This window comes from Manis javanica, chromosome 10 (assembly GCF_040802235.1).
Source record: "Manis javanica isolate MJ-LG chromosome 10, MJ_LKY, whole genome shotgun sequence".
NCBI lineage: Eukaryota > Metazoa > Chordata > Mammalia > Pholidota > Manidae > Manis > Manis javanica.
In genome coordinates, this window is record NC_133165.1 from 60,060,521 (window position 1) to 60,076,541 (window position 16,021).

General features: G+C 41.2%; 1 long non-coding RNA gene across 1 annotated transcript; it reads left to right on the forward strand.

Annotated features, from left to right (window-relative positions):
- Positions 1-3,424: 3,424 nt before the first annotated feature.
- LOC140843740 (uncharacterized) lies at positions 3,425-6,335 on the forward strand. Its single transcript, XR_012121754.1, has 3 exons — positions 3,425-3,537; positions 4,444-4,546; positions 6,086-6,335. It is a non-coding gene; the product is annotated as an uncharacterized lncRNA (long non-coding RNA).
- Positions 6,336-16,021: the final 9,686 nt, after the last annotated feature.

The window sequence follows — 16,021 nt, forward strand, 5'->3', positions numbered from 1 at the left end:
TCCTCAGTTTCCTCATAATAGCACCATCCTCATTGGGTTCTTAATTGTCATGATGTAAAAATCAATGGAAAGCATCCCGCCTAATTCCTAACAAAGCTTCCACATGATGTTATTTACTGTAATGGACAGAATAAGCCAGCATTACCTATTTTATCATGTCTCTTACTTTCACTTCACTTCCTTCATTTTCATAATTGCAACTCTTTTTTAAAAAATCTATGGTATGGAGCACAACAGACTAAAGCCTACACTAACAGTTAAGTGAACAGGTCCATATCTGCAACTCAAAAATACAGAAAGGCATAAAAAGTTGGCAGTTTTTTCACAACTTCTTTGAAAGTAAAATCTGAGCTGACCTAAATCATGTGGCACTAACCCTCACCAGGACTCTTGAGAAAATCTACTCATTGCATTTGACTGTGACTATTCATAGTCTTGCTGCAGAAATATTAATGTTGCTTATGAGGTATGGCCCCAGATTCTGTTGGGGTGTTGCACAGTATCATGGTGCATGGTCTGTATTGCTTTCCTAAACTCCAAAAACGTCTGAATTCTGGAATACGTCTGGGCACCGGGGTAGCAGATAAGACCATGTGCACCTGCAGACCATCACGCTAATGGGCAGACACTGTGTCCTGCTTATGGGCTAGGATTGACAAAGGTCCTCATTTGTGCTGACTGGCTTTGATGGCCCAGATTCCCATTTTCAGGAAAGTCAGAAGTCTGACTTCTGAGCAGCCAACTTCCTCCAAGCACGAGGGAGGGAGAATGCCTTTCTGAAGGAAGGAGGTTTCTTTTAGACATGTCAAATCAGAACTATTATTGTCTTGACAGTGGCTGTTGTTTTCCCAGGAAGCATTGGACACCAGAATGGAACCTGATTCTCACCAGCTGAAGGAACCACACCTAGTTTTCCAGTTATGATCCTTGACAACTCGCATCACATCAGGAGTTAAAAAGGCATGGTCGTGTCTCACATTTAACAAGCATAAAAGCTCACAAGCTCACCTGGCATTTATAACCAGCATTTACCCATTTGTCTGAATGAGTAATGGATCACCTCAGTGGCATCATAACTGACCGTGGTTATGTATCATGGGAAGGCAGAATAGTTCTCTTAGGGGAACTAAGAGCTGTGAATGAGGAGACTGCCCCCTTGGGAGGTCTTAAACTTCAAGGTCATGGCCCAGGGTATGCCTGAGGCAGAGAGGCTGGGTGTGGGGGTGGGAGAGTGTGTGAGTGACTGGCAGCTTCCACAGGCACTGTAGTTTTTAGATGTTTTCATTGAAATGCTTTCAGGCAAGGGCCTCATCCCAGGTAGCCACAATTCCCACCATCTCCTAGTATTTGTTATTATCTTAGGTCTGAGCTAATTGGAGAATTTTAAACACCTATGCCTTTTAGCCTGGGCCAATATTTTCTTTTGGGCAGTGGGGGTGAGTAATATGTGCTATAAAGGAATTTATTGGGACAGTTAGAAAGATCTGAATAATATCTGCAGAGAAAATAACACTATTATAATAAGGTTAATTTGCTGATTTTGATCACTGCACCATGATTATGAAGAGGATAGTCTTATTTTTAAGAAATGTACACTAAAGTATATGAGGGTAAAAAGATAAAGGTAAAACTCCAGACCTACAAAATTAGAATCTCCAGAAGTAAGGTCCAAGATAGGCATTTTTAGGAAATGGTCCAGGGAGTCACAGGCACACTGAAATTTGAGGACTAACGACCTCTATGTCCCTGCTACTTGAAGTGTATTCTGTTCGCCAGAGCTCTGGCCTCACCTGGGAGGTGACTAGAAATGCAGATTTCTGGCCCCACACAGACTGACTACATCCATACCTGCACTTTTAATATTATCTCCAAGGGGTTCTTTTGCACCTTAGTTTGAGAGGCTCTGCTCTGGATCACCCATGAACAGATGCAGGTGTAAAGGTGCATGAGACTTATTTACCAAAGAAAGAAAAAGGCTTTTCTTTGTTGTTCTCCCTGGTTACCTACAAAGGCCAGGAAGAAGGGAGGATGAAAAGAAGGGTGGCCTCAGCCCACAAAGCTATCATTTATAATTACTGCTACTCGCCATTCAGCTTGAATGCAAACTTCCTGCTCACACACAAATGTTACTGAAGTCCATCAGGGTAGGACTCCAGTTCCCCCTTCCAGATACATTGCCTGGGTGGGACACATTGTCCCCAGACAGACACATCAGATGCTGCCCTAGGTCGACACTTGGAGCTGCCACAGCAGTTTGTACCACAGAGCTGGACCCACAAGCTTAGACAGATAAATGGTGCCATTCCTGATTTCAAAGACTGAACATTTCAGTAAAAGCATCTTAAGAAGTGAAACTAGATTGTCCTGTCTCTTACACACACACCACACACACACACACACACACACACACACACACACACACACACACACACACAGTCTCTTCTTACCTCAAAATGTGGGTAGCAAAACTGAACTTGCAGTACTGAGGATGAGGCATCTGTAGTCGCCGTGAAACATCCTTTCCCAAAGAGCATCCCCAAGACACTAGCCTAGTAGATGCTCCTGGCAAAAGGGACTCCATAACTAAGTAAGTGTTGGAAATGCTCTATTTTCTGCTTCCCTTCTTAGAAACTGAAGATGCACTTTAGCATATTAAATGCTCTGAGAAGTCCCACATCAAAGGAAAAAAAAAGTTTGTCTAGCACATTTTCTCAAATATATCCTTAAGGACCCCTTTTTTATCCAGTACTTTTAATATTTTCTAAAACTAATGTTTTAAGGAAAAAACTGAGGAAACAGTGTAGTGGAGAATTTATACACAAAGAAAGAACTCAACTAGTTTCCTAAATGGACAGTGAAAAGAAGAAAGAATGGCCGTTGTAAAGCACATCTAAAAACACTGACAGGGCATCTGGAGGACTTGGGAAATGGATTTCCGTTCCCTGCCAGGAAACCACTTTGGGACAGAGACTCCTTTGGGACCAAACTAAAAAGAAGCAATATTCCTGTGTGCATTAGAGTGGGGCATCAGGAAGAGTCATCTTTGATCCACCCCATTCCTTCAACCCCATATCCATTCTACCTCAAAATCCTACCTTACTCCCTCAATTTCCCACTTCTTACATACCCTCTGGCCCCACCCTGGCCCAAGTGACCTGGACTACTGTAATAGTCTGTTAATGAGTCTCCCTATTTTCACTATTACCCTGCTAATGTATTGTCTACACTGCTTAAAACCTTCTAAGAGCTGCCCACTGCCAGGAAAGAAGCAGGAAGATAACACAGGCCTGGCCTGGCCATTCCCAGCTAGGTCACCTTGATTGATCTCCCACATGCTCATGCTCCAGCTATGCTGTTCATCTGTGATCTCCCTACCTGGAAATCTCCTTCCCATCTCAGTTTTTCCTATTCATCTTTCAGATCACTGCAAAAAACTTTATTTCCTCTAGAAGACTTCCTTGATTTGACAGTCCAAGTCAGGGCTGCTCAAAGTGCCATCCACGGCCCAGGACCAGTCCACAAGTTGTCCACAGTGAGGTAAGTGCAGGAATTGAGAAATAAGCATTTAGAAATTTTCATAGTATTTTAATATTACCATGACTGCCACACACATGATCAGTTAACTAATCTTGTTGAACAATGTAAAGACCAGTCCAGGCATTATCAAACTCATGTGGTTAGTCACACGTGGCACCAGTTGTATACTTGTATCAGTACGCAGTAGACTGGAGAGAACAACTGGTCCTTGAGCACTGAGTTTGAGAAGCTCTGGTCTAGGTCACATTGCCATGTGACACACTCACAGTGCCAGACCCCTCCTTCCTCTCAAAGCATTTATCACAGCTGGTCATTTGTGTATATTTTTGTGCTTTTTTTTTTTTGGTCTGTCTCCTATACAGGCTCCTAGTTTTATAAGAATGGGCAGCAGGCTGGTTGTGGCTCAGTGTTGTACCCCCTGGCGCAGCACAGTAGATGGCACATAGCTGTGACCAGTACATAAATAAGGGGAGAGAGTAAGCCTTGTTGGTTTTAACTGTGTCACCTCAATGCCATTCTTTATACCAGCTGAGCCACCTATCGCTTCTATATGAGGATGGGATGGTGGCAGGGGGAGGTATTGAGAGGAAGATAAGAGAATGATTATTCTGTTTCATGAACTCAACCAGAGCCTTTTGGATTGCATTCCAATGGCATAATGGATGTAACTGATAAGAGGGCAGTGTTGTCTTAAAGAGTACAAAGGAACATTTTTGTCTTTGGTAACTCAGATCTATAACCTTCTATTGTCACATATCATGGGTGTTTTGTTTGATATTTGTATTTCAGTCTAATTAAATAACATCAGAAAATAGCACTGCCCGTACAGGAACAGAGCTGGGCATAGGCCAGCTGTCCGCGCCATAGCTCCTCATGCAGCTCTCCCCTTCATGCCTTTGTTCTCAGCTGCTGTGCTGATAAAATGGAGAGAAAGAGAGACTGTGCTGGACTGACTCTGATGGCTCAACTTCTGGCAGCTGCTGGACCTCACAGCATAATTTCGTCCCTGGTGGGTTATCAGAATCAAACACCCCTAACTAATCAGGATTTCCAAGAATGCAGCTATCTAGTCTAATTTAAGAGGCTTATTCCCAAAGAGCTCTGAATAGGATATTTGGATTCTTGCCCTCTCAGTTGTTAGCTCAAACAGGCATCAGAGGCAGCTGGAATCTTGAACTTTTTCCAGGAAAGAGAAGAAATTTTAATGTAAAAGAGCCATGGATGGCATCAGACAGTTTTAGCCCCAAAACTAAGAAAGGTACCTAATCTCCCTGGGCTTTTCCTTCCTCATAAGTTAAAAAAAGGATCTGACTGGATGACCTCTCCATTTCCTCCAGCTCTCAAACTCTCTGACTATAGTCTCTGAGGCTTCTTCTAGATCTAAAATTCTGAGACTGAATAATTCATTTTCCTCTAGGCCACAAGCTTCAAGAACTCTAAGGAGGTCTGTATCTGTTCCCTTGCCTCAACTTGGTATTGAAAAAGGTGGCAAAGGTTGTATTTAGATAAAGTACTTCCAATTTGCTACTTGTTGACCTTTAAACTTTTTCTGCAAAGTCTGTAATACAACTCATGCCTCATACCATGGAACATGGAACAAATCTGTTTACAAAAATCCCATGACTCAAAAAAAAGAAAGAAAAAATAAAAACCATGACTTGGAGGTCTAACTCTAGCTCCATAAATGGAAAGTAGATATACTTATATTATTCCCCAAAACAGCATGCCTGGGGAAAAAGTTTCAGGATAAAATGCATTTCCAGAATATTGTACTTGATACCCTCTCATTGATGCACCTTGTACAAGGGCATATTAGATCTTGCCAAGCCCTGCACTTAAGAAAGCCTACTTAACTTTGCCTTCCTTCGTATTTCTCAACATTCAAATTGAGAAATGAAGTCTTTTTATTTCTCTGAAACATTTATTGCCATTTACTAAAGTAGGGCTCCACCAAACCCATCTGGAAAATGCTGCCATAGTCATCTTCCACTTGGGAGGGGCAGGGAGTTCCTTAAAAAGGCAAATTCTCCAGTTCCACCCAGACTTACTGAATAAGAATCTGTGGAGGTGGGATCCAGAAATATTAGTTTTCGTAAGCCCTCCAGGCACTGTCGTACTGGAGCTGGTACATACCAACTTCTGAGAACGGAGTATAAAGATTCCAGGAATTTTAGGAATTTGCGAGCCAAATGAGTCCATGTTGGTGGACTGAAATTTGCCACAGTGGAAGTATTTACACCAGGAAAATTGGCAAATGCTACCATTGAGGGCTTTTTTGTTCTCTCCCAGATTGTTAGTAATTAGACCATTTCTATGCAAATCACTGCCTCCAGGCAATCCTTAGGTACAGTAGAAACCGAGAAACACTCATAATGTGTGTGATATTAACACAATGCATTATATTATGTGTCAAAACTATATTAAAATTTTAATCACTAGTATTACCTTGTTTTTAGACATTCCAGGAAAATGGTATGCACAAGAAAATCATGCACTTAATCGAGTAAGCAGAATCTCATTACAAAGAAGAAATTTTTTGCTTTTACAGACTTTGTTAATTGAGACGTGAAGGCCTCGCCGACAGGTATAGCCTTTGTGATGATCAACTCTTTCAGGGATCTGGAAACAAATATCGAGAGGTATAAAAATATTCTCAGACTACTGAATGTCCTGTTTTCTTCTCAGTTTTATAAAGCCCTCTTTACCACCACATTTCAGACTGAAAAACACACTGAACCCCTATGGAGATTCTCGCCAAGTTCCTTTCTCCCTCGGGTGCCATTGTGGGGGGTTGACATGGTACATTATTTATTTTATAAGTGAGACTCTACAGACAGATCCAATTATGCTCTGATTTCATGTTTGATAGCAAACCCAGAGCCCAGAGTGATCTTCTCTTCATGTCTCTGGTTCAAGCAAAGTGCAAAATCCAATGACAGTCAGACAGTAGATTGTGAGACTGAAAAGTTTTGCATTGCCACTTAACATGTGTCCTTCTCTTCCCTCTAAAGGTGGCCAATCCCTAGGTGACTGCTGAACTAATTATAGTCTTGCTTGCACAGCTTATCTAGCATAAACACACTCTGCTGAGTGTCATATCCCAGGTCACTGGGACCCAGACCTACCTCCAGGAAGTATTTAATCATTATGAACCCAGCAGTTCATTTTGACAGCCAAACACAACGATACTGCCTGTCTCTCCTGTAAAGTGACAAGTGGCATGTGCTTACAGACAGAAACTCTCTCCCCTCTCATGCACACCTAAGACTTCCTGACAGCCTTGAAATACACCTGAGGCAAAATGGCAACTAGGAAGGAGATAGGAGGGGATCTCATGTTGACTGAACACCTACCACTTTCTAAACTGCCCAGGCACTTGGTGTATAATCTTAAGCAATCTTTATAGCAAACCTAAGAGATTATTTGCCATGTTCATTCTTTTCCTGTCCTTTTAAACTAAGAGTCCAAACTTAAATGCCTTTGGGGCCAGACTGGTAAATAAAGTAAAGAAGTGAAATGAGCCAGGTGAAACAGTAAGAACACAACTAAAACTGGAGAGGAGACCAAAGGGAACAGCAGAGACTGTAACAAAATCTGATTTTCATGGCAATGCTTTACATTTAATATAGCCAAGTGATTCAGTTAAAAAAACAAAGCAAACAAAACTCTCTGTGCAAAACATAAAACATCTAGGGGCTGGATCTGGCCTCTGGGCCACCATTTTGCATCATCTGCTGGAGCCACAGTCCACCCAGTTACCTCCTGCTTCCCAGAGACCTAGAAGAACAGCTGCAGGATGGGTTGGTTCTAGGCAACACACCCAACCACTCACAGTTATGGGCAGTGCTGTAGTTTTGCATTTTCATGTATTTCTGGTTCTGAGCCTTAGGAGCAGTGCTCTGGCCTAGGGACCCTTCTACTGAGGTGGCTTTCCTTCTTCCTTTTCACCTTCTTGAGCAAAGTGTTCTCACTCAGTTCTTAGCTCAGCTCACTCTCTGGCACCGTCCTGATCCCACAATCACGTGGAAACTCCCTAAGCCATCCCTGGCCTTAAAGACTCCACCTAATAACAGGTTGTGTGCTACTGATTTCATTATCATATCCCATTTCTCCAGCTATCCATAACAGATATTTGATTATAGAAGGTAACTGGGGATTCCTTTGTCCTTCAGTACATGTCATGATCAATTTATGTCCTCCTTCCAAGTAATGTGCACACATCTGCTCATTTGCATTCAATTCTCCAACAGGGGCATGTTTCTAAGGAACGTTCTGCCTTCTCAAGGGTTCTGTCATCTGGGAGAAAAGTGAGGCCTGACACCACCAGAAAGCCTGTTTATGGTCTGAAATTCAGAGCAAATGCCTAATTACAGGGGGTGCTGATCAGTTCATTAGTGGCTCTGGGACCGCTGCCTGCTGAACGCTGTCCAAAACCAGCAGTTCCTCTTCCTCTCTGCAGAACGAGGCCTAGGGAGCATTTGCAGCTATAGCAAATAGCTTGAGTGCAAAGCTCTATTCATTCTTGTTTCAGACCAGGAAAGCCAATAATATGAGAATCTATATGACTTTTGTTAAAGATAGAGAATAAGGTTTTGTTTTCCATTTTCTAAGCTAAAAACGTTCCTAAAAGAAACTGTCCTCTTCTACTGATCTTAGTGACTGTGCTGTGGATGTTACAATATAAGGTCATCTAACTCACATTTCATCCCCTTTCCAAAATGTGTAACTCTTCAAACGAGCTCTCATCTTAGCCTATTAGCTGCTACCAGAGAGAATGGACCTGTGTCTTTCTCCTAATTTGTACAGTTCTTAGTGTGGTGTAATGCATGTCATATTGACTTGAATAATATTTCTCTTTTTGAAATTCCATCATATGTACCCAAAGATAGTGATGGGAAGAAAAAGAGGTTGATGAGTACATGAATCTTGGTTGGTGGCCTATTCCAATAATCATTTATTTTTGAGAATTTTATGTTTGTGCAATACGAGTTATTCACCTAAATTAGTACTAAAGTTACTTAGGATATACACCTCCTCCTTTTCTTTCTTTTTTCAGCAGTCATTGTCATAAAGATACTCTCAGTCAAGGTTGTACTTTGGTCCTCCAAAGGCTGGATTATGTGTAAGATTGCCAGAGTGCTATTTTCAGATTTGGGTCATGAAGAATTTTTAATGAAAGAAAAATTAGGGAAGTATTCAGCCTTTCACACTATTCACTCAACATTTATTTTCTCATTTTCACTCAACAAATACTTATGCAGAGCCACCGTGTTTGAGAAAATATCATAAGCAGTGGGATATAACAGTGAAACAGACAAGGCCAAGAACATTATGAGAGGGTGATAAAAGTCACAAAGGGGTGAAAAGTAGGATGATGTAAGAGTGACTCCTTAGTAAATTAGATTGGGTGGTCTAGAAAATACCTCTCTGAGAAGGTGAATTAAAGGTGATTGACATAATGAGAAACTGTCATGCAAACATGATGGAAGCTCAACAAACAAAAAGCAAATAATCCAATTAAAAAATGGGCAGAGGAGCTGAAGAGACACTTCTCCAAAGAAGAAATTCAGATGGCCAATAGACACATGAAAAGATGGTCCACATCGATAGTCATCAGATAAATGCAAATTAAAACTACAATGAGATATCACCTCACACCAGTAAGGATCGCCACCATCCAAAAAATAAACAACAAAAAATGTTGGTGAGGTTGTAGAGAAAGGGGAACCCTCCTACGCTGCTGGTGAGAATGTAAATTAGTTCAACCATTGTGGAAAGCAGTATGGAGGTTCCTCAAAAAACTAAAAATAGAAATACCATTTGACCCAGGAATTCCACTCCTAGGAATTTACCCTAAGAATGCAGCAGCCCAGTTTGAAAAAGACATATGCACCCCTATGTTTATCGCAGCACTATTTACAATAGCCAGGAATTGGAAGCACCCTAAGTATCCATCAGTAGATGAATGGATAAAGAAGATGTGGTACATATACACAATGGAATATTATTCAGCCGTAAGAAGAAAACAAATCCCACCATTTGCAACAACATGGACAGAGCTGGAGGGTATTATGCTCAGTGAAATAAGCCAGGCTGAGAAAGACAAGTATCAAATGATTTCACTCATCTGTGGAGTATGAAAACAAAGAAAAAAGCTGAAGGAGCAAAACAGCAGCAGACTCACAGAACCCTAGAATGAACTAACAGTTACCAAAGGCAAAGGGACTGGGGAGGATGTGTGGGAAGAGAGGGATAAGGGGGAAAAGGGGGCATTACTATTAGCAGGCATAATGTAGCGGGGGGGGCACAGGGAGGGCCGTACAAGACAGAGAAGACAAGTAGTGATTCCATAGCATCTTACTATGCTGATGGACAGTGACTGTAATGGGGGGGTACTGTAATGGGGGACTTGGTGATGGGGGAAGTCTAGTAAACATGTTCCTCATGTAATAATGATAACAAAATAAAAAAAATAAAAAATAAAAAGATCAAGGAAGAACAAACACATTCCAGACAGAATGCTCATGCAAAAGATTTAGAGTAGGAATGAATTTCAGGAAGCAGAAAGAAGTTTAGTGGGGCTGAGACCTGTGGATAATATGTTGCTGCTATGAAATGGAACCAGAGAAGGAGGTAAGGGTCATGTGATGAGGACTTTCCAAGAAGGGAGAAGGACTTTGTATTTTTTTTAAGTTGTACAGCACATCAAACAGGAGGCTGAGGGTATTTCAATCCAAAGACTAACATAGCCATGATCTGCTCCACATTTTTTTTCTACATCTTATTTATTTTTTATTTTTTGTATTACTATTACATTTTATTGAAATACAGTTGTAGTACAATATTATATTGATTTCAAGTATATACCATAGTGATTCAACTGTTAAGTACATTATTAAATGATCATCCCAAACTAGTGTAGTTACTATCTGTCAACACAGAAAGTTGTAACAGAACTACTGACTATATTCTGTATGCGGTACTTTCCCCCCCATGACTAATTTGTGTTTTGACTGAGATTTTGTGCCCCTTTATCCCCTTTACGTGTTTCACCTACCTGCCCTCACTCCTCCCCCATGGTAGCCACCAGTCCCTTCTCAGTGTCTGTGTATCTCTTTCTGTTCGGTTTATTTGTTTTGCTTTCTTAGATTCCATATATAAGTGAAATCATATGGTATTTGTCCTTCTCTTCCTGGCTTATTTCACTTAGTATAATACCCTCTCTGTCTATCCATGTTGCAAAAGAAAGATTTCATTTTTTGTGTCTGAATAATACTCCACTGTATATATGCACAACATCTTCTTTAAAGATTCATCTATATTTTTTTTAATTTTGGTATCATTAATGTACAAATACATGAGCAACATTGTGGATTTGGGCTGAACAACATTCTTCTACCTTTTCATGGCAATGGGAGTGGTCACCGGCAAGTGGCATGTGTGTCAGCTGGGAGAAAAGACTCACTTCATGTTTTCTGGTCACCTTGCCTGTCTCTGCTGTCTTTGCCAGTTAACCACACACAGGGAGCAATCTCTGGGTTAATCCCCTGAGCTGCTGTGGTGGGGTGGCCCACAGGATGGCCTAGGGTGCTGGCCGTGGTTGCAGGCATGTGGTGCTGTTCTGCCACGAGAACAAAGTCCCTTCATGCCTTCCAGACTCTGTGACCGTGTTCACTGTGCCAGTCAACTGTGCGCAGGGAGCAGCCTCGATCTGGGCTGGTTAGCTGCGTGCAGTGAGAAGCCTCTGTGTTAAGCATTGTGGTTGCTGTAGGTGAGGCTGTTCTCCTGCTGTTCTGCAGCAATGGCGGATCATCCAGTTCGCTTGCAGTGCCAGAAGATAGGAAGGAACAGCAGGCAGCTTATCACAGTGAGGGGTTGCCAACCAAGGGATTAGGGTACCTGAAGTTCCTTAAAATTCCCAGCCTGCTGTGCTGAGTGTGCTGGGACGATTTTGTCCACCTGTTAAACCCTTTTCCTTTTAAGACTTTTAAAGTGCCTGCTTTTCTTTTGTTCCAGGGCAGCTGGTTGTGGGAACTTGTTTGCAGTCTTAGTCTAGGATTTTGCTTTTCCACTTCTCTAATATCCAGAGCACCATGCAATGCCTGTCTCTGCAGATTACTAGGGCTGGTTATTCAGCAGCCTGTGCTTCCACTCCCTCCCCACTCTGATTCTTTTCCTCCTGCTGGTGAGCTGGGGAAGGGGAGTGCTCAGGTTCCTCTGGGTCACATTGCATGGTGCTCTGCACCTTACCCCTTTCCATGAGATGTTCAGTTCTCTCAGATGTAGCCTGGCTGGTGTACTGTATCTTCTGGTCACTCTTTTAGGAATAGTTGTATTTGCTATATTTTCAAAATATGCATGGTTTTGGGAGGAGATTTCCACCATCTTTTCCTCTCCTATCCCATTCACCTATTGATGGACACTTTGGTTGCTTCCATATCTTGGCTATTGTAAATAGTGCTGACCCACATATTTATACTGTGTTCTGGCTGGCTGCTGGTGGGAAGAATTAATTGTAAGAAGACAAGAATGGAAAATCAACATGGAAACTGCTACAATCTTCCAGGCAAGAGATTGTGGTGTCTTGAATTAGGGTGGTAGCGATGATGAAGGAAGTGGCAGAATTCAGAATAGACTTTGAAGTAGACTTGGTAGTCCTTGTTGGGGTATTAATACAGGAGTAAGGGAAATAAAGAAAACAAAAATAATGCCAGATTTTTGTCTTGAGCAAAATGTGGTGGTGCCACTAACTGAAATGGAGCCTAAGGAATAAAAGCAGAGTGGAGAGGTCAGCAAAGAATAAAAAATAAAAGTTGTTCTCATCATGTTAGAATTAAGATACCATTTGGACACTCAATTAAGATGTCAGATAGGCAAATACATTTGGGGAAGTCCATGCTGGGAATAACATTTTGGGGTTATCAATATAGAAATGGTATTTGATGCCAGGGGGATAGATGAAGTCACTGAGAGAGAAGGACAGAAAGAAAAATGAAGAAGAAATCCAAGGTCCAAAGCCCTGGGAGAGTCCATTGTTTATGAGAAGAAGGAAGATTCATCAAAGGAGCCAACAGAGAAGCAGCTGCAAAGTAAGAGAAAAACTCAAGTGTGGTGCACCCAAAATCCAGCAGAAGAAAGCAATCTCTGCAGAAGGAGTAGCCAAGTGTACCTAAAGCTGTGCAGATGTCAAATAAGGGAAAGGAAGAGGCGTGACCACCGCAGTCAGCACAGAGAGTGCTGGCGAACAATTCAAGGACAGTCTCAATGGAGAGGTGGGGACAGAAGGTCTGTGCAATGGGGATGAAGTTCAGCACTACAGAAAAGCCACTGAGGACATTTCACCAAGGCACAGAGCAGAGTAATAGAAAAGTAGCAGCTACAGGGTAATTGTTTTTCCCCACAAATATTTATCATCCAAGTGCTAAATGCAAGTCACTGTGCTATTTACTGGTGGGCAAAAGAAAGATAAATACTGTATAATGTATGCTTTAAAAAGTCTCAATGTATGGTAGAGCATTGGGACAGTAAAGACACCTATATTTGTTATCTATTGCCATAATAATGCTACATAACAAACCACCCCCAAACTCAAACACAATAAGTATTTATTATTGTCTGTAAGCTACCTGGAAGGTTCTGCTGCTCTGAGTTTGGCTCAGCTAGTCTGGGCTGGGCTTGCTCACATGTCTGTGCTCAGGGTCCTTCTAGCGCCAGGAACTTCAAGAGTTCAGGAGTTGGAAATCCATGAAGCCAGCCCTGTCACCATATTGGAAGAAGACCAACATATAAAGAGGATATGAAGTGAATATGAATAATGTATGTATGATAGAACACCACTGATTACAGTTCCAGAACAATTATTGAACAGGCTTAATAATACCATTGACTGATGGACAGTGACTGTAATGGGGTCTGTGGTGGGGACTTGATAATGGGGGGAGTCTAGTAACCATAATGTTGCTCATGTAATTGTACATTAATGATATGAAATAAAAATTTTTTAAAGTAATAATAATACCATTGAACAAATTCAAATATCCCTGAAGTCTTCCATGTCGGACTTCCTAGTTCAGTAAACCCAAAACTTCCCTTTATGTTCATTATGGTCTGAACTGGGTTCTGTCATTTGCAACCCAAAGAGTGATACCATGGCATCCAAGTTGGAATTTTAAAAAAAATTCTTTAAATTCTTTTTTAAAATATATAATCCATTGATGATTTAATCAAAGTTATTTTTAAAGGGGCATTTCAGGAAGTTTGGTTCTCCTGGACTGGTTGAGAGAGATAAGAATTGGCTGAGAAGAAGTCCAGCTGACAAGAATTTCATAATTTAGTTCCTGGGGATAAAAAGAAGAATCTCAGTTCCCTGTCCCCTAGCTGATATTCAATTGCTTCACACTAATGCAGCCACCCCAGTTTTTTAATGCCAGCATCCATTCTGATGTGACATCCACATTTTCTGAATATTGAGTATCTTGATTATCTCCCCTGAACATCCCTATGCTGCAATGTATTTCCAATAAACTGAAATTGCTCCAAAATAGTTCAGAATTCTATTCTCTGTCTGCCTGTGATGTGCGACCTCAATTATTTCCACCTTAGATATCAAGATGCAACAGAAATAAATTTGCCTGCAGCCTGGATGAACTGGCTCCCCACGAGAGGAACTGACTTCACGTGCTCTTCTCCTGTGACCAAGTCAAGCTGAAATAATCAGAACAGAACTGATTAGAATGCAAATCAAAATAGCATCCAGACTACCAGAGACACTGACAGAAAACTGACCTCTGGCCACAAGATGCCAGAAGCAGACAGGCAGGGAAGGAGCCAGGGAGTAACTGAGATATGATTAAGTGTAGTGATTATGTTGACAATGCACAATGTACTACTGAGTCAACTCATATTAGCAACAAAATCCAAGAGGTCAGGGCCTGTGGCATACAAAAGCCAAAGAGATGGCTGCTTCCCACCCTAAAGTACCACCCATACCCCTGGCTACTGCTCAAAATTCCATCACATAAACTCAGTTCTTTTGTCCAAAGAAATAATCAAACAAATGGACAGTGATCGAAGCTTTATTTATAATGTCACTCATTCAAAAACAACCTCTATACCCAATTATGATGTGCCCATATAATGGGACATTGTGATTCCATTAAGCCAAGTACCCCTGACTACAAAAGAGTCTGGAGACAGTAGTAGTTTTAGTTGAGAATATTGCTGTCTTGAACAAAACTGGAGTTGTCGTTAACAGAAAGAAGTGGGAACGGATACTAATAAGCAACTTACAACCATCTACTATACAACTTAAATATTCTGAAATACGGGCTTGTTTGAGTAATGAATGGAACAGCCACAGGGTAGAATACTCTACAGCTGTCTATAGCCCTCGGGAAGGATGAAGTTGGAAAGTCTGTGGTAAATGAGCTAGACATTTTCAATGGAAAAAAGCTGAAGAAATGTAAATAGTATGATCACATGTGGCATGTTCCCGTTCATGTGCATGCAAAATTTACAGAATGATAAATAAGAAAACATTATCAGTTATTTCTGGTAGATGAGACTGAGAAGGAGTGTGACATTTACTTTTCACTTAAATATATAGTATTTCTTTTGTAATTGGAATCAGATATGGTGGTATGAAAATACTCAGGAGTCCTAGTCTGGTAATTTGCATCCAGGTAGGTCCAAATGTAACAACATTCTGGATGAATTTGCCTCCATGCTGTCCTCTGAGAACCTCAGTAAGACATCTGTTAACCATGATTCAGCAAAGAAGGCTTAAAAGAAAGATGTGTACTCCCCACCTACCCCAGGACTCTATCTCTCAAGTAAGCCCCTCCCCAGAGGTCTTAGAGGGCAATATATGAGCAACTCTGCAGCATAGTCCAGAACACCCTCCAAAGTCCAGCCTGCAACTAGCCAGCAAGACTGAAGTTACTGCTTGGATGGCCCCAGTCTCTGAAGACAAGAACTGGACAATGGTTGGTCAGAATTTCCGGGATCTTTTAAAAGAAAGTGTTTTTGTCTAGGTGAATATGAATAATGCATTTATGATAGGACTCCACTGATTACAGTTCCAGAATTAGAAATGTATAAAGGTCTAGAAAAATTCACATGGAAGCTGAGAAACAATAAACATAGAATAAATACAAGGTAGAACATTCCTTATATGTTTCAGTTGTGGATGGAAATTTTTATTTGGTTGTGAATAAAAAGTTTCTGATCTTCAGGTCAAAAAATAAGGAGAAGGAAGGATTCAGATTATGAGTGTCTTTCCCTAAGAAACCCTTTGAACAAGATTTCTTTGCAATCCAGAAGCCAGGGTATGTGGTAGACCAGTGGTCCCCAAATCTGCTTGATTACCAGAATCAATAGAAAAAAATTTTAAATGCAGATTTCAGACTTAATGATCCAGACTCTCCAGCAAGAACGAGGTAATCTATTTTTAAAGCACTAAACCAGTTTCTGGTGACTGGGCAGG